Source organism: Protopterus annectens, chromosome 2.part1 (assembly GCF_019279795.1).
Source record: "Protopterus annectens isolate FY-2018-M chromosome 2.part1, PAN1.0, whole genome shotgun sequence".
In the NCBI taxonomy this organism is placed as follows: domain Eukaryota; kingdom Metazoa; phylum Chordata; order Ceratodontiformes; family Protopteridae; genus Protopterus; species Protopterus annectens.
The window spans coordinates 1,918,520,066-1,918,538,676 of record NC_056729.1 but is presented as its reverse complement, the minus strand read 5'-3'; positions in this window follow the sequence as shown (position 1 = coordinate 1,918,538,676).

Below are 18,611 nucleotides of genomic sequence, written 5' to 3'. Positions count from 1 at the left end.
TCCTCATAAACATTGCACTGACATGACAAGTATTACATGTAGGGTGGCCATATCCACACGCTCTCTGTTAAACCAACATTCCAACTGCAGTATAGCAGCACTTACAGTCTGTAGTCAAGACAGGCACATCCCCATCCTTTGTGTTGGCCTGTTTCCACAATGTATGTTGTCAGAGGTAAGTCCCCAATCCATCTGTGATGCTGTTTGCCACACAACAGATCTGTTTCATGCTCACAGTGAATGAAAAGGCCCAACACCAACATGATGTTCCTAGATATTGGAGTGTGTTTCCATGCAATTGACTATGGGAATGTTACCACAGCTGTTCCACATGCAATCAGCTAGAGGATGGCTGCAATTCATGCTGAGGCCATCAGCTGATCATGAGCATCACTGAAAATACACATGCTGCTGCCTAAGCAATGCAGGTGTAATTCTCTGCATCCACCAGAGAGGGAGTGAGAGAGGCAGACAGAGGCAAAGATAAGTCTGGGTGGATTGGGAGAGTAAAATGTTAACATCTATCTGTCACACACCTACCAGTCCAGGGTATGGAACCCCTGCCTGACTATGTAATGATATCACATCTGTTATGCCTGTACAGTGGATATTGTGATATATACTAGGGGCACCATATAAGACATTTGCAAAACACACTTAACATTGAGTCCAGTTGTTACATACTCACAACCACCTCCACACAGGACACGAATGACAAATATGGACACATTAAGACATACATCTGTCGTGGTCTGGTATTTGAACTCCTATCTAACTGGTTTATTACACTACAGCAGTACACAGATATAGGATGTGCCACAGAGTTTACTGTAGTACACTTTCCCCAAAGGTGTATTTCACAGTGAATGACATCAGCAGGATTGCCAAAGTAGGGCATTTGAATTGTAGTGAATGTGACTAACCAGACATGCATTGTTCCCTACAAAGAGATAGGTACATACACAAAATCATCCACAACTCCAATGTGTGGGAATAGAACCCCTACCAGAGCTCTATATCACACTACAGCATTTCACTGTTATAGCGCATGCCATGGAGATTACTGAAGTAATCTTTCCCCAAAGGTGTACAGTTGTCCGTAAAAGACCTCTCCGAAGCCAACTTCATGCTACTCAAGTCAGACATGACAAAGTTTGTGACACCCATGGAGACAGGAGCTGAATGTCCAACTAAGGCACAGTATGAGCACATCCACTTGTGCATGATTCATGCCATCCCACATAGAACCATGATGCTCTCCCCATATGATGCAAGCCAGTCTGGTGGTCCTCTGCCATAAACAGACTATACAACAGAAGGCAGAAACCATTGAAGAAATAAGGATAATCCAAGGATGCAAACAACTCCCTTACTAGCCTCAGTAAGAGGCTAGGATCCCTCATGAAATCCACCAAAGCTGGTTACGTAACTCAATGTGCCACATAGTCCAAAGACAACCACAAAGCATTCTACACTTATGTCCAGAATCTAAATGGCAATGCTCAGAAGTGCTCTGAGCTACAATAGAATGGCATTATATAGATTGATCCCAAGGATTACACCAATATTCTGGCAGATTGATTTAGTGCCACATTCAACCCCCCTTCTCACCCTATGAAGGGCCCATTTCAATATCATAAGATTTCCAGTTTCCTGTAATCATGGCCACACAAGTAGAAATCGCACTCTCCACAGATAAGAATACAGCGTCCATGAGACCAGATGAATCCTGGGCTGTGTACTACATGAACTACAAAAAGAAATGGCAACTCACTTAATTGTCATGTTTAATCATATCCTCACATCAGGCCTGGTGCCCACTCCAGAAGGGGGGATCTACCTAGTATCCCGGAAACTACCGACACAGCAGTATGATGAGCCTGATCTGCAAGGCCATGTAAAGCATTATAATGGAATTTATGACTGCAGACATTGGCACCCTCAAACACTAGGCACCACATAGATTGGGCTCATGGAGGGCCAATATCATCTCCAGAAACTGATTGACTGCTTTGAATCAGTCAGCAGAGCTGTTGAAGAGAGTAAGGTGGCTCACATAGCCTATGTGGAGCTCGCCAAGCCCTTCACCACCATCATCCAGTCTGGAAACATAGATTAACATACTAAGGTAGACATAAATCAATATGCCACTCAATGGTTTGACACATGGCTTACTGACAGAATTCAGACTGTAAAGGTAGCTGACTTCCACTCCAGCTCCAGACATGTGACAAGTGGAGTACCTCAGGGTTCAGTCCTGGGACTGCTGTTGTTTGGCATCTACATCTCTGAAGTACAGGACTCTGGCTAACAAAGTTAACAGATGACTGCAAACTGGGAGTCATTATGAGCCTGAATTTACTGCATGACATGTTACTGATACCAGACTGACATCATACAGGTGGGATGGAGTACTGTTAACATCTTGTGCCCTTGTCATGTAAGGGCCTGGTTATGGGATCTGCAACAGTTGGTAGTGTATTGCAGGGCAGACGTGTTTGGCAGTGGGGGAGGGAATATTTATTCATGTAAGACGTATGTTGTTTGTGCCTCTTAACCCCATTAATGGTGCATGTGGACATATATGTTTATGTTATGTTCCCAATTTATCTACAGCTGTATGTCCGTATAGATATATATCTATATATATATATATATATATATATATATATATATATATATATGTGTGTGTGTGTGTGTGTATATATTACTGTATATATGTACACATATGGATGTAGACATACATATCTATAGATGTATGCATATGTATGTATATATGTTTATATATATATATATATATATATATATATATATATATATATATATACATAGGTTATATCCATTTAGATATTAATATATATGCACACACACATACATCTACATGTTGAAATACATTTCTTGTACTGTTGAATGACTGTGCTGGATGATATGTATGTGAAAACATCAGTTTTTTGCATATCTGTCATGTCTTAGTGGTAAATTGCTTTGTCTGTTGTGTGCAGGGTACTGGGTTCCAGCCTTGCAGAGGCTGTTGATTCTGTTGCTGGGAAGAACAAGGGCCATTGGATACAGAGTTGTTAAGGCACTTTTGAGCAGTTGTAAGTGGGTTTGCACAGGTTTGTGCAGCAGTAAGCACTGCTAACGTCCGGTTACATTTTCTTACACTCAGCTTCTGAATTGCTTAACCTATGTAGGCAGTGTTTACCCCTGCGCAATCATGCTTAAACCCACTTACAACTGCTCAAAAGTGCCTTAATCACTCAGTATCCAACGGCGGGTGTTCTGCCCAGCAACAGAATAAACTGCCTTTGCAAGGCTCAAACACAGGACCCTGCACACAAAGTGATTTATCACTAAACCATGACAAATATACACAATCCTGATGTTTTCACAAATATATCATCCAGCACAACCAGTCAACAGTGCAGGAAATGTAATAATATTATACCATACAACCTGTTAATGCAAGACGTCTGGACAAAGTGTGCCAAAATGTCGGTACAGATAGGGATATATGTCAACTACTGCTCTAATACACTTAAAACGTTGCTAGTTACACAGTTATATGTATTAGAACACATATGTAAAAGTAGATGAAGTCTAAAACACAAAAGTGTCAGCACTAGTTACTGACTTCAATGCTGCGATCATCCATGTTAATTGCCAAGAGAATGAGGTACAGGCCAAAATATAAGCCGAACATGCATGGACAAATGTAGACAGATAGACATCTGTATGTATATGTATAGATATATATATATATATATATATATATATATATATATATATGACTCACAAATAATCATATAACATCAATTGTATATAGATAGATAAATATGTTCATATGTATGTGAATATATAGAGATACATATATATATAGATATAGACATATGATATATACATACACACATATATATATATATATATATATATATATATATATATATATAGGTACATACACATATACACAGACAAAAGGTATTAGTAGCCATACATATGTAGAAGTAGTGTGAAAGTACTGGGTGCAAAGTATACCCTCGGCCACAAGCCCTGTAACTGGCACCTGTGAAATATGCAGTGTGGCAACCATTCCCACAAATGAGAATACTGGCATTAAACATATAGCCACCCACAATTCAAAGGACATGACACGACACACAGGTATGCATACACAGATAACCTTTATTTGTGTACTATACAATAATGTATGCCAGTACTTACACCACATAAAGTTTGAAATATGTAAGCAGTGATGAATGCAAGGCCCACACAAAACAGTAGATGCAATCAATGTAGATATATAACATACTATGCTGTCCAGGCCAAGGCCTTCAATTAGTACAACAATAGACATAGGATTTGCTGTCAGGATAAGTAACAATCAACTATTACAGATGTAGTTCAACAGCCTCCAATTACACCCTGTAGGCATGCCCTAGGTTGAAATGTAGCAGTTATGATAATGTCACAGTATCTCATACATAACATTGCTTAACCTAACATCTCACTATCACACTGATTGAACTTTTTGCAACAATGTAAGCTGTAGCCCACCACTGTTCCCATGGAGGAAGGTATGAAAGTGTACACCCTTACACCTCAATGTGTCTGAACACTTATATCCCTGAACATGTGTCACAGCCTAGGTTAATGGCATTGAACACCACCCTCATAAGAGGCTGTACAAGGGCAATGAACACCATGTACCACACACTGACCTCTGGAATGTACAAGGGCACATATGTGTCATCCAGCTGAAGCCACCATATATATATATGGACTTTGCCCAACAGTTGGTGTGGGAGTCCATGACATGACTGGGATGATAGCAGTAATTCTAGCAGTAAATAATGATAGGCCATTACCTAACGACCCCATTCTGTATCACAGCAGGACAAAGACTGGCATACATGTGGAGGACAGAGGCAGGAACACAGGGCCATATTTGCATTATTCCTGTTACATACCCTGGAAATTGCTGGTGTTACAGGATTTGTTGCAGCATACCCTTATGCAGGAATACGACATTGAAATACAAATGGATGTAGCCATGTACTGATAGCACGCAACAGACAGAATGCCACTGATATATCTGGGACAATACCTGTGTGGTGCACAGACAAAACCTTACTGCCAATCCTCTGGCTATCATATGGATAGGCCCACAGTTGAGAGTTATGCAGACAGACAACATTCCATGCTAAAGTACCATGTACACAGAAACCCTGTAAGACCAGCAAGATACCATGCAGACAACAACCCTATTCACGCTGTCTGTAGGTCTGGAACCTTACCCAAATGTGTATTTAGCCTGTGTCTGCAGGTTCTGCTGTAAGAGGTATTGCTACCTGCTGTCTGTAACACTGATGTCCACACACACGTAGGATGTCCATTACACAGGAAATGTAAAGGGACCACGCCCACATGAAGTAGGGATGTATAGTGGGTGTTTGCCATGACAGTGGTAATTGGAAGTAGTACACATGTGTAATCATATATATATATATATATATATATGTGTGTGTGTGTATGGCTATCTGGATAAGTATATGTACATATATTTCCACCATATGTCCTGGACTTGGAGTGTAGCCCTACCCCAGTCCCTGTAGTCCCAAAGTCATAGTGCACTGGGATGTCAGGTATGTATAGCAGGTAGTGTCATTGGGATTGTCTTCACAAACATAGTGTCACATCTGCTTATAACATGTATGCCATTGGCTACTGACAGCCATCCTAATGGAACCATTGTAATGTACTGCTGCTAGCATGTGATGGCCCTGTGGACTGCAGCAGAGATATCGGCCAATATATGTGGAAATTCTGACACACCCTGTACAGTCTAGAGGCATACAAATAAGCCCTTATTGAACATGTGTAACATGCCTGCCAATATGGATGTAGACAGCCATGTAGATGGGTATAACACATAACGACTGGTATACATTTGCCTCCAGGAGTTATGCATTCAGACACTCCTGTCTGGCCTGATACATAATGACTGCTAGTGCAGGGGAGCCATGGCCACATACTACCCACTAGATGTTGACATACATCTGTACGTGACTTTTAAGGGAAGCACAGCAGCAGTACATCTGGCAAATATCTGCACATGACATCTCAGTGGGTAAGTACACTAAGCTGCTAGGCATGTAACAATGCACTGTGCAGGCTACAGGCGGACTGGTTCAACATTGGCCTACATCCCCTATAGGGGAATGCACATGTACCTGCGTATATAGCAGGCTCCACAGGCATGTCACAGCACAGGGTAAGATACACATGTGTGAAAGTGCATAACCACAACCAATGTGAACAAAGCCACAGCCTCATATTGTAAGTTAGCATAATATTCCAGTATATGGACTACCTGTTCTACACCATCCTCATATGTGCCACTCACAGAATGACCCTACATATACTGGGCTGATATACAGTATGGTCTGATGGCTGTCTGTGGTATGGCACATGTGTGTATGGCCGTATGAACATGTACGCCAATATGGTACCATGCAGTGGGGCAGCATGTAACATCAGATAGGAGGGGAGCTAGAACAATAACATCTACCACAATCTGTACACAGGCTAAAGTACATATTAACAATACACACACTGCCAACATCCACCATAAGTACACAGACCTCAGTATTGTACAATTATTCACAGAATGTCCAGGTTATGTCATAAAATATAACCCCTACTATACATAACATGTGTAGCAGTCTGATATATCACTGGCTTGTTGTCAGAAATGATGACAATTATGGTGTATGGCACATATGCACCACTTCATGCACAACATATGTACAAAGGTTGACAGAGGTGTGGCTGGAAGCACATACACAGGACCAGTACTGACATGTTGCTGTGATACCCTCAAACATTTACTGCTGTAACAGGGTCTGTTGCAACACATGTCCTATGAGGGATATGAAGTCAGTAACTGTCACGGCCTTCACCATCTACAGACTGTAATCCTCATCCTACCTTCTGCAGTTCACAGATAGATTCTCCGTGGCTAACACAGGAAACCAAAGGCACAACACTGGCCAGTCTGCAGATGACCCTCCAGATGAGGATTCCTCATAAACATGGAACTGACATGGCAGGTATTGCAACATGTATGACAGCCATATCCAGACAAAAACTGTTAAACCAACATTACTCCAAATGCAGTATAGCAGCACTTATGGTCTGTAGTCAGGTCAGGCACACCTCCCTCCTGTTTGCTGCCCTCTTTCCACAGCAGTAGAGGTAAATCCCCAATCCATCTGAGATGCTGTTTGCCAAACAACAGATCTAGTTCCTGCTCACAGTGAATGAAAAGGGCCAACACCACCACCATGATGTTCCTAGATATTGGAGTGTGTTTCCATGCAACTGGCTATGGGAATGTTACGACAGCTGTTCCACATGTAATCAGCTAGGGGAGGGTTGCAAGTTGTGCAGAGGCCATCAGCTGATCATGAACATCACTTAAAATACACATGCTGCTGCCTAAGCACATCCAACAGAGAGGGGGTGGGAGAGGCAGACAGAAGCAAATGCCTGTCAGGGAGGGGTGGGAGAAACTGTAGCATGTTTTTATCACACACTTACCAGCACAGGGTATCAGCCTCCTGACAACTATGTAGTGCTATCACAGTTAGATGCAGTTATTGGATGCACCACATAGGATACCTGTTGTGGAGCACTCAGAACATATTTGTGATGGTGAGTTAAATCTGCAACAGGGATATGGTACATATAAGGTAGGTGACGTACATGTGCCTGTCTGCATGAACAGGTGCCAGCATCAACACAGCCACAGTCTCACAGGGATGCACACACATTGACACACTTGGCAGGGCCAGGAGTACAACTCATCAGTAGTGGGATTGCCACAACACATCACTGTGCAGGTATCACATACAGTACATGGGTCATACAGAGGTTGTAAGGGCAAAGATTACGAGAAGGTGTCAGACATTGGACAGCATGCTTCATTATGCCCATGGGGGTTGTAGTGAGTGTGGATGTGGCCACATGCACCATACAACACACACACAAACACACTGGGTGCCAGTACTGACATGCATGGGTGCTTGTCTGCACGGATGTGTGGTGAACAACTGTGCCAGTAGGCTATACAAGGGTAGATGATGGATATACCTTGGCATCAGGCTACATGACAATGGTCTGCATTGTGGCTCAGGGCTGTAGTTTCTGCATTTGCCCACACATGTGGGTATTGCATCCCCCATCCAGTCACCTGGGTGACTATTGTGTGTGGCCAATGCTGTGCATTGCCTGCCATGTATGTGTTCCTTAGTCCATGACATGGATGGTGTCTAGGATGTACACACCTCCCACATGCATGTACAGTGACATGTGGAACTGTAGATGCATGTACAGTGACATGTGGAACTGTACCTGGTTGTCTGGCCCATGGTATGAACACGGATTATCATTAGATGTGCCAGTCTTGCCCACCTTTGGCAGAAACTGGTAATGAGCAGCAAGTTTACCCTGCACATACATTGATAGCATGCTAACAGCATTCCCTGGCATCAGTGGCATCTGTCCATAGAGGACATGTTGTCAGGCATGGCATGTCCTTTGTGGGTCACATGTGAAGGCACCACAGGTGGTGCAGGTGTCCATTGGGGAACATGGGGAGGTGCACTGTTTGCATGTACGTGCATATTGGACAGATGGACAGGGTGACATGCCCTCTGTAGCCCACTGCTATCACTCCATAGTCACTATTGTTGGATAATATGCAGTGCATTACCCACATACTGGCTGTTGCCTACGCATGTGTGTGTGTGAGACATGGTAGAGAGTGTGATCTGGGTAATACTGGGGTTGCTAACTGTAATTGCATGGCCTTGATGTCAAATGTATGGGTATGGCTTTGTACACCAGCCTCTCAGCTATTTTACATCTGTTATCCCAGTATGGTTGACATTGTGATATATAGTAGGGCCACCATATAAGAAATATGAAAATCCCACTCACACCCTCACAACCACCTCAACACAGGATACGAGTGACAAACACACACACACATCTGTCATGTAGTAGAACCTCTACCTAACTAGTTTACTACACTACAGCACTACACAGTTATATTATGTACCATGATCATTACTCGAGTACTCCTTCCCCAAAGGTGTATTTCACAATGGATGACATCAGCAGGATTACCAAAGTAGAGCATTTCGAACGTAATGCGAATGGATAACCTAAAATGCATTGCTCCCTACACAGACAGTGCGACACACTCAAAACATCCACAACCGACACGTATAGGTATAGAACCCCTGACTAAGGTCTACATCACACTACAGCATGGAGCTGTTACAGGACACACCATAGGGATTACTCAAAAGCTCCTTCCCCAAAGGTGTATTTCACAATGGATGACATCAACAGGATTATCAAAGTAGGGCATTTTGAATGTACTGCGAGTGAGTAGCCTAAATTGTATTGTTCCCTGCACAGAAAGTGAGACACACTCAAAACATCCACAACCAACATGTGTGGGTATAGAACCCCTGACCAAGGTCTATATCTCACTACAGCATGAGGCCGTTACAGGACGTACCACAGGGATTACTAGAGAACTACTTCCCAAAAGATGTATTTCACAATGGATGACATCAGCAGGATTACCAAAGTAGGGCATTTGGAATGTACTGCGTGTGACTAGCCTATAATGCATTGCTCTGTACACAGACATTGGAACACACACAAAACATCCAGAACTGCCACACTCCAGTAGTACACAGTTACCGAACGTGCTACAGAGATTACTGGGATGCAACCTTCCAAGAGGTGTATTTCTAGGTTGGTGACATCAGCAGCCTTGGCAACGTTGAGTATATGATTTATAAGGAGTGTGAGTACCCTGAAAAGCATTGCTCTCTACACAGTCAGACACACACACACACAATTGCCATGCCTGGGGTTAAAACACCTACCTAACTACTTTATCCCACTACAGCAGTATGCAGTTATAGCACACACCATGGAGATTACTGGAGTACTTCTTCCCCAAAGGTATATATCACATTGGATGACATCAGCAGCCTTGCCAAAGTTGAGTATATGAATTGTTAAGTACCCTAAAAAGCATTGCTCTTTACACAATCAGACAGACATGCACACTCACAGTTGCCAAGTCTGGGGTTAGAACTCCTATTTAAGTACTTTATCACACTACAGTAGTATGCTGTTACAGGACACACTATGGATATTACTGAGTTACTACTCTCCCAAAGGTGTATTTCACATTGGATGACCTCAGCAAGATTGTCATAGTAGGACTATGGGGAGGGCAGTGTGTGCATGAGCCATAACCCATTCATCTAGGGGTTGACACGCCACATGCTGGCACACACAAGGCCATATGTCACAGGTACGTGTATACAGCTGCTAGATGACTACTTCCTTGTACAGTCATGTTACACAGCTGCCACGTGTGCCACATAGTCTATAATGCTGACAGATACTGGTGGCTAGTATCTGCAGTGTGTGACATTTGCACCTCATGTGTTTGGGGCCCTTTGACTATGTACTGGGTGGGACAGGCCTGGATGGCTCCTTGTCACAGTCACCCTCTTCCACACATCTATGTACATCTAACTTTGGCATATTATACTGTGTTGTCCTGACATATATGTCTGTATTCCAGGTCTATGTCAGAACATCGAAGTTTTATAACTTCTAGTGTTCTAATATAGACCCGTTTTGAGCGAACACTAAAAATAGTGAAGCTGCATATCACTGAATTCTTTCCTAGGGAAAAATTCAGTTGGCCGGTTCTGTGACTTTGCTATTTTCAGCACTGTGGTGGAAAGTTACTGGTCGGGTTCAGGTAAGTGTGCAATTGTGTGGTTGTTAGGGTTAGGGCGCTTGTTAGGTGAGTTAGGGTTAGGGTGCGGGTTACATGAGTTAGGGTTAGGGAGCGGGTTAGATGAATTAGGGTTAGGGTGGGTTAAGTGAGTTAGGGTTAGGGCGTGGGTTAGCTGAGTGTGCGATAGTGATGGACCGTAGGGTTAGGGTTTGGATTAAGGTAAGTGGATAGATTGTAGTGTATGCACAGTTTAGTGTAGGGTTAGTTGTAGGATTATAAGTGTATGTGTGTGGATTGATGTTTTTTAGGTGTGCTTGTGTTGTGTGTATGTGTTTCTGAATAGCAAATTTTTTCCCAAGAAAAAATTTGCTATTCTGAATGTTCGATATTATGTGGTTTAGATATTTTAGGTTTGATGAAATAGTGTTCGCTATTATCATCTTTCGATAGCGTGATATAAACGCCTGCATTCCTATCCACTGTGTGTGCAAGGCATGACTGGTGCATTATGATGAGTGTCTGCACTAACAACTGCAACTGCCAGATATGTCTGGTCCACTGGTGCTTGCAGTTATGGCCTTCATGTGTTTAAGTGTGTGAGCATGCCCAGTATGACCTTTCTGTATGTTGTTGACTAACATTGCCTTCATTTAAGTGTTTGAGCATGCCCAGTGTGGCCGTCTGTATTGAATGTGTGGATCGTGTCCAGGTAGTTTGTATTGCAGTGCTGACCTTTGTGTTGTACACCGACAGGTAGCATGCTGTCTCTGCAGGGTATCCATCGATCATTTGGCTTTGACTGTTACTACATTTCTGCATAGCGGGGGGGGCACACCTGACTGTTTCTACATTTCTACACTGGAGTAGGGGGGCACACCTGACTGTTATTACATTACTATGTAGGATGTGGGGGGGGGCACATGTGACACTTGTACACATTTGCTATGACTGTACTGGTATGTCAGGTACTCCATTTCATTCTGTATTGCTAACTATCATGCTGACTAGAGGCATACCAGTGTACTACAGATCGTCTTTGGTTGCCTAGATATTATTGTCTGACTTTCTACCCTTCAGAACTAACATCCCACTGCCTGCCCTGCTGTGGTCTGTCTGTGTAAGCCTGGGGGGGTGGTTAACCATAGCCATCATTCTGGGGCCATGGCACAGGCTCTGTTTGGGTTTGTCTACACCTGTCCTGCTGGCTGAGACTGTTGTTGGGTATGTGAACCATCCTGACTGGCATGTGTGGGTCTTATGGACACACATATCACTCAGCCCATTTCTTGCAGTGGGGTTTGTCACCCTGTGTAGTACAGGCTACTATGATGACTCCAGTATGTGCTACAAATGTCATGGTGCCACTATGGGTGTCTACTGTCTGCTGCCATAACATTCGGCCACCCAGTTCCCTTGCATGCTCAAATCCATAACATAGCTACAGGTAATGACACATTCTACTCCAATGGCAATTGGTAGGTTGATTGCCTTACCTTGAGGGTGTGCCAGACTTGTGGATGGTGCTGGAGGGCTGCCTATGTCGGATGCACATAGTACACTCCTTATACATGGTTGAGCACAGGAAGTGTCATGTTTGGCATCCCTTTTACTGTATGTGAAAGTCAGAGAGAGGTGTCATTCCCTGGGTCCCTACTGTGTCAGTGCATGTGCTATGCGTTGCCTCTTTGCCAAGGCCAGGGCATACTGGGCATGCCTCCTTCTGCCTACTGGGGCAGGCTCAGGTTGTTCCTCCTCTGAGTCACTCTGTACTGGTGCAGGCCTTGTCATTGGTGGGGGGCTGTGTGGCCCTGCCCCATGCTGTTCCTGCTGCAGCTGTTTCTGCAGGATCACATTGTGTAGCATAGCACATACCATAACAATTTGGGTACATGCAGTTGGTGAATACTGCAAGGCTCCACCGGATGTGTGACCTGAGCATCCCAAATGCATGCTCTATTAAATGTCTGGCTTGTGTGTGTGCCTCATTATGGCATTGTTGTTCAGGTGTGTGTGCATTTTTGATGGGTGTCATCACCCATGACTCCAGTGTGTACCCAGCATCCCCCACTAGATGACTGTAGGGGATGTCCCCATTGGCAAATCTCTGGCACAGCTGTGTCAGATGCCATATGTGTGAATCATCATAGCTTCCAGGGCAGCCAACACACACATTTATTATAATGCCCTGGCCATCACATACAACCTGGCAGTTGATGGAGGGGATGCCCCTGCAGTTGATGTAGGCCCTACCCTGCTCACTGGGTGCTGCTTTGATGCATATGTGGGTGCAGTCTATAGCACCCACTACCCCCAGGGTATTCTGCTATTTGGTGGAAGAGATGCATAGTGCTGGTCAACACCTCACGGGTGTTGAGGAAATATATGTGCTCACTGGCATGTGCTGACATGGCATCCAGGAACTGGTGGAATACTCTGGATGCTGATGCCTGTGAGATCCCCATGATATCCCCAGTTGTGCCTTGGGAGGTACCTGTGGCTAGTATACCTAGGCCTACACATTACCTTGGTATCCACTGGGATGGGTTCCCCTCGGTTAGTTTGGTGTGTCAGGTGTGGCCGGCACAGCTCAATAAATTGCTGTAGGAGGTCTCTGTTCACCCTATAGCGCTCCACTATCTCCAGCTCATGTAGCCCCTGGTAGGTTAGCCTGGGTCTGTACACTCTTATCCATCTCCTCACTGTGAGTTTTTGGCAGCATTGACATCCTCACCACCCTCAACCTCTTGCACATGTTGTTCTATGTTGCCTTCTGCAGCCCATCTCATTTTGTAGGTTTGTTTGTTAAAACTTCCCCACTTGTATACACCGGTAGTGTAGAGTGTGGGGAAAAAACAGAGGGGAAAGTGTTTGCTTAGTTTATAGTAGGGTCCTGGGCTGGGCTGGTCTGCTGTCTGTGTAATTGGCTGATTCTGATACATTTCACCTGCCAGCTATGCTAGTTCTCCTTGAATACCTTCCTACTGCTGTTTTCCCTTCCCATTGCCTCTCTGTTTAAGCCCGTGTGCACGCCGCACAAACAGAGTGCTCAAATGTGCTCACTGCTGCTATTTCTTGGTTTAACTTCTTTTTTCTTCCTGTTAAACCCAGTGCACAGCTCACACACCCGCTTAGCCTTCCTAAACACTGCTAGGCAGGTTTGAACACACCCCCCCTAGCTTAGTTCTGCTAAGCTAGGAGCATACCCGAGCCACAGGGCTCCAATCCACTTACAGTATGCCTGACACACACCCCCATGATGTCACCTAGCTCCTAGTCTTACACCCAGGTATTCCTTCTCTTGCACTGTCGGGACCTGCCTCACATGCTGGGGAAAACTGGGATTCACTATCCTTTCCCTCATTTGCATAGGATTGCCTGCTAATGCATAGTTACATGTCTCACACTGAGCCTCCACCCTTAGCAACCTTTACTCACTGGCCTGGTAGTCTTCTGCCTGCCATTGACTTGCATGGCAGTATACTGATTTTAGTTAAAATGTTTATTTTAGGTTTATTTTCTTATTCCCCCCCCGATCCCATTTGTGCGCCGCTGCCCTATGCTTAAACAGCCGAGTTCAGGGGAAAAAAAAATAAAAGTAAACTTTTTTTATGTTTTTGTGTGGTTTGCAATGCCAATGGCTTTATACTTCGCCACTGGCATGCTTCCTCAATGATATGCAGCCTTTATTTGGAGCTGTCATGTCTCCATTTTGCAATTTGCAGAAATGTACTTGGTTACTAACCGAGTACATTTCTGCAGATAGTAGATAGTAGATAGCACTTGTCTTACACGGACTATCGCAAGCTTCCTGGATTGCAAAATCATATAATTTGTATGGATTTCTCCTGCAAATGAGGTGATTTGCATACCAGACCTTAGTCCGTGCATGATTAGTGCAGGAGCTCTCATGCACGCCCCTGCAGGCTGTTCCTGGATCGCACGGCAGACATATTGCCTGCTAGAGCTCCTGCACTAATCATACATGCCATGCAGGGCATAGAGAATCCGGGAGTATGAATGCACTACTGCTACTGTAAAGAATATTTCTTACTGATAACATTGCTATGTGTATAGTTTTAATATCTTTTATTGCTCACAATATATTTGCATTTGTTTATTTTATACTTTCTAAGTTTATTTTTCAGAAAATGCTTTGGAATGCAAGATGTGTGTTGTCTGCTAGAGGTGTGACATTCCACACCACATAGGTGCTAATGAGTTTATTTACTTATTTTACATTTGTTGACCGGGCTAGTCTAACTGGATACATGTCCATTTTCAGTAGAGGCCCGGGGAGAAAAGCTCCAAGACGCATACATAAAGACAATATAGTAAGTTACAATATTCCAAGTATATAACAGCTGTTAGTAAAATACAATACTCCTAGTGAGCATAACACCAGACAGTACAAGGTAATGTGCAACAGATGTTACTATATACATATATACATATTTTAAATTGCAATAACATGGTCTTTGGTTAATTTAGGATATCAGAAAAATAACTCCTGCACGTTGGAAAGTTGCCCGGCAACAATGACTGACATATCCACAGAAATGAAAAAGCCAGCAACCAAAAAAGGATCCAATAATGAATTTATTTACAAAACAGCATCAAAAAATGAATCAGACCGGTTTTGGCTGGTATACACTACACAGCCTTCTTCAGTGACAATAAAAACTGAACTGATGCAGTTAAATAGCAACAAAATCACGTCCCATTGGTTGAAATCAAAATTGCTCATTTAGTCCAGGTGCAAACAAAGCACCTAGTTTGGTAATCCATTTCTTCTCCTTAGAATCTAACAATGAATGCCATCCAGTTTTGTTGAATCTTGTACCCTTTATTATATCAATAATCATAAAGGAAAATTTAGCAGTGTGATGTTGAATAGTATGTTTATAGAGAGCATAGTTAATTTTCTTATTTTTAATGTTGCTCATATGTTCGGAAATACGCAATCTTAGAGGTCGAGAAGTTTGGCCCACATAGAATGAACCACAACTGCATGTTGCAAGACAAATTAGCCATTCACTACTGCAATTTGCAAAAAATGAAATATCAAAAACTTTCGAGCAATTCCTGCTAGTAAATTCCTGTGACTTAAAAATTTTATTACAATGACTACAATGACCACATGGGAAACAACCAACTAACTTTTCACCTGTCAAAGTGGTTTGTACTGAATCAGTGCTATTGCTAAAATGAGTATGTTTGTAATGGTTGAAATAAGAAGACAGGTTTTTGCCTTTCCGAAATGAGAACAAACATTTTTCTGGTAATACATCTGATAATTCAGGAATGTTGGACAAAATGTTCCAATTTTTCTGGACACTGTCCATAAGTACATTTGAATTTCTGGCATAAGTAGTAACAAACCTTAGAGGTTGTGTGGACCTCTTTTCCTTGACTTTATTCTGGAGAAAATCCTCTCTAGGTAAGGAACTTGCCCAATTGCTAGCATGGAAGACATGTCCCATGGGATAACCCCTGTCACGAAATCTGTTGATTAAATCACATTTGTATTTCTTGAAAACATCCTGCTGAGAACATATACGTTTTAAACGTATAAATTGTGACTTGGGAATATTTTTGGCGATGTGCGGAGGATGAAAACTGGAGGCGTGAAGGACTGTGTTGTATTCAGGGTATTTTCTGAATACCTGAGTACTGAGGGTATGATCTTGAAGTCTGGTGATCAAAACATCAAGAAATGTAATTGTTTCGGCATGATAATTCACAGTGAACTCTATGCCCCAAATGTTATCATTCAAATATGAAACAAATTCAGTCAATAAAGAGGTCAGCATAAATGGGAGCAAAGGATGCTCCCATGGCTGTACCTTTAATTTGCCAAAAACAAATGTCTTGGTAGAAAAAGACATTGCTAGTTAGAACAAGTTCTGCCAGGCCAACAAGAAAGGAATTAAAATCCTCTCCATAAATACAGGCAGTATTAAGCTTTTATGCTGACCTCTTTATGGCCTACATATAGGAACATATAATTTACAACACTAGTCATAACATCTTTTTGCCAGAAATTGATATTTGGAGACGTTACCTGGATGACTGCTGGATGGTGTGGAGGGCTGATGTTGAGTACCTGACTGAATTTGTTTCATATTTGAATGATAACATTTGGGGCATAGAGTTCACTGTGAATTATCATGCCGAAACAATTACGTTTCTTGATGTTTTGATCACCAGACTTCAAGATCATACCCTCAGTACTCAGGTATTCAGAAAATACCCTGAATAGAACACAGTCCTTCATGCCTCCAGTTTTCATCCTCCGCACATCACCAGAAATATTCCCAAGTCACAATTTATACTTTTAAAATGTATATGTTCTCAGCAGGATGTTTTCGAGAAAGACAAATGTGATTTAATCAACAGATTTCGTGACAGGGGTTATCCCATGGGATATGTCTTCCATGCTAGCAATTGGGCAAGTTCCTTACCTAGAGAGGATTTTCTCCAGTATAAAGTCAAGGAAAAGAGGTCCACACAACCTCTAATGTTTGTTACTACTTATGCCAGAAATTCAAATGTACTTATGGACAGTGACCAGAAAAATTGGAACATTTTGTCCAACATTCCTGAATTATCAGATGTATTACCAGAAAAATGTTTGTTCTCATTTCAGAAAGGCAAAAACCTGCCTTCTTATTTCAACCATTACAAACATACTCATTTTAGCAATAGCACTGATTCAGTACAAACCACTTTGACAGGTGAAAAGTTAGTGGGTTGTTTCCCATGTGGTCATTGTAGTCATTGTAATAAATTTTTTAAGTCACAGGAATTTACTAGCAGGAATTGCTCGAAAGTTTTTGATATTTCATTTTTTGCAAATTGCAGTAGTGAATGGCTAATTTGTCTTGCAACATGCAGTTGTGGTTCATTCTATGTGGGCCAAACTTCTCGACCTCTAAGATTGCGTATTTCCGAACATATGAGCAACATTAAAAATAAGAAAATTAACTATGCTCTCTATAAACATACTATTCAACATCACACTGCTAAATTTTCCTTTATGATTATTGATATAATAAAGGGTACAAGATTCAACAAAACTGGATGGCATTCATTGTTAGATTCTAAGGAGAAGAAATGGATTACCAAACTAGGTGCTTTGTTTGCACCTGGACTAAATGAGCAATTTTGATTTCAACCAATGGGACGTGATTTTGTTGCTATTTAACTGCATCAGTTCAGTTTTTTATTGTCACTGAAGAAGGCTGTGTAGTGTATACCAGCTGAAACCGATCTGATTCATTTTTTGATGCTGTTTTGTAAATAAATTCATTATTGGATCCTTTTTTGGTTGCTGGCTTTTTCATTTCTGTGATTTAGGATAGGTCAATAAAGATAAAGAGTAATAAAACTAGTGTATGGAGAGAAAATGAACAAAGTAAAACTAGTGTATGGAGAGTTAATGTTTATTAGTAAGGGAATGTTGACAATTTACATTTCACATACATCAAATGTATACTGGCCTATAGCAAATGTTGCTATCTTAGCATGGAAGTTAAAAATTTCACTGAGTGTAAGTTGGCAAAGCCATCTATCCAGAGGCTAATTTACTACTTTATGATAAACAAGAACAAGTGACAACATTTCATAACGTAAATTACGTAATGTGCTTTGTGTTAAATGGTGTGCATCTATTACATCATTATACTGGGCATGCTCATACGAAGTACAGCAAAGACTAAAATAACATCAATTTTCCATCACAAAACCATAAGAAAGTATAACACAGGTCTAC